The 2,235-nt window shown below is 31.8% G+C and overlaps 1 non-coding gene across 1 annotated transcript; it reads right to left on the reverse strand.

Moving 5' to 3' along the window:
* Nucleotides 1–1,755: 1,755 nt before the first annotated feature.
* LOC148564207 (small nucleolar RNA R71) lies at nucleotides 1,756–1,863 on the reverse strand. The gene has a single exon (XR_015884266.1). It is a non-coding gene; the product is annotated as a small nucleolar RNA R71 (small nucleolar RNA).
* Between the last annotated feature and the right edge of the window lie 372 nt (nucleotides 1,864–2,235).

A 2,235-nucleotide genomic window follows, 5' to 3' on the forward strand; every position in this document is an offset into this window, starting at 1 on the left:
ATCATAAAATCATTAAAAAAAAATATTTCATGTTTCTTGTTTGAGTCTTGAGTCAAGTTGAAAGTTTGGTGTCAATTGCATGTTTTAAAGTTTGCATAAAATTTTCGAAAAATTCATGCATTCATAGTGTTCTTCATGATCTTCAAGTTGTTCTTGGTAAGTCTTCTTGTTTGATCTTGATGTTTTCTTGTTTTGTGTCTTTTCTTGTTTTTCATATACATTCTTGCATTCATAGTGTCCATACATGAAAAATTTTTAAGTTTGGTATCTTGCATGTTTTCTTTGCATTAAAAATTTTTCAAAAATATGTTCTTGATGTTCATCATGATCTTCAAAGTGTTCTTGGTGTTCATCTTGACATTCATAGCATTCTTGCATGCATTCATTGTTTTGATCCAAAATTTTCATGCATTGAGTCTTTTTCATGTTTTTCCCTCTCATCATTAAAAATTCAAAAATAAAAAAAATATCTTTCCCTTTTTCTCTCATAAAATTCGAAAATTTGAGTTGACTTTTTCAAAAATTTTTTAAAATCTAGTTGTTTTCTATGAGTCAAATCAAAATTTCAATTTTATCTTTTTCAAAATCTTTTTCAAAAATCAAATCTTTTTCATTTTTCTTATCTATTTTTGAAAATTCCAAAAATATTTTTCAAAAATCTTTTTCTTAATTTTACATCATATTTTTCGAAAATATCTTCAACAATTAATGTTTTGATTCAAAAATTTCAAGTTTGTTACTTGCTTGTTAAGAAAGATTCAAACTTTGAGTTCTAGAATCATATCTTGTGATTTCTTGTGAATCAAGTCATTAATTGTGATTTTAAAAATCAAATCTTTTTCAAAACTAATTTCAATCATATCTTTTCAAAAATTGATCTTCAAAATTTGTTTCAACTAACTAACTAACTTTTTGTTTGTTTCTTATCTTTTTCAAAACTACCTAACTAACTCCCTCTCTCTCTAATTTTCGAAAATATCTTCCCTCTTTTTCAAAATTTTTTTTAATTAACTAATTATTTTAATTTTTTATTTTAATTTTTGAAAATTACTAACCTTTTTCAAAAACAATTTTCGAAAATCACTAACTCTTTTTCAAAAAATATTTTCGAAAATTCTCTTTCTCTCTCATCTCCTTCTTTTCTTCTACTCACACAGGAACCTCTATACCTGTGGTAAAAAGGATCCCTATTATTATTATTTTTCTGTCCCTCTTCTTCATATGAGCAGGAGCAAGGACAAGAATATTCTTGTTGAAGCAGACCCTGAACCTGAAAGGACTCTCAAGAGGAAACTAAGAGAAGCTAAATTACAACTATCTAGCAAGCACCTGTCAGAAATTTTTGAACAAGAAGAGGAGATGGCAGCCGAAAATAATAATAATGCAAGGAGGATGCTTGGTGACTTTACTGCACCTAATTCCAATTTACATGGAAGAAGCATCTCCATTCCTGCCATTGGAGCAAACAATTTTGAGCTTAAACCTCAATTAGTTGCTCTGATGCAGCAAAACTGCAAGTTTCATGGACTTCCATCTGAAGATCCTTTTCAGTTCTTAACTGAATTCTTGCAGATCTGTGATACTGTTAAGACTAATGGAGTAGATCCTGAAGTCTACAGGCTCATGCTTTTCCCTTTTGCTGTTAGAGACAGAGCTAGAATATGGTTGGATTCTCAACCTAAGGATAGCCTGAACTCTTGGGATAAGTTGGTCAAGGCTTTCTTAGCGAAGTTCTTTCCTCCTCAAAAGCTGAGTAAGCTTAGAGTGGATGTTCAGACCTTCAGATAGAAAGAAGGTGAATCCCTCTATGAAGCTTGGGAGAGATACAAAGAACTGACCAAAAAGTGTCCTTCTGACATGCTTTCAGAATGGACCATCTTGGACATATTCTATGATGGTCTGTTTGAATTAGCTAAAATGTCATTGGATACCTCTGCAGGTGGATCCATTCACTTAAAGAAAACGCTTGCAGAAGCTCAAGAACTCATTGACATGGTTGCTAATAACTAGTTCATGTACACTTCTGAGAGGAATCCTGTGAGTAATGGGACGCCTATGAAGAAGGGAGTTCTTGAAATTGATACTCTGAATGCCATATTGGCTCAGAATAAAATATTGACTCAGCAAGTCAATATGATTTCTCAGAGTCTGAATGGAATGCAAGCTGCATCCAACAGTACTCAAGAGGCATCTTCTGAAGAAGAAGCTTATGATCCTGAGAACCCTGCAATAGCA

The sequence above is a fragment of the Arachis ipaensis genome, chromosome B5, assembly GCF_059453495.1.
Source record: "Arachis ipaensis isolate K30076 ecotype BB chromosome B5, ASM5945349v1, whole genome shotgun sequence".
Lineage (NCBI taxonomy): Eukaryota > Viridiplantae > Streptophyta > Magnoliopsida > Fabales > Fabaceae > Arachis > Arachis ipaensis.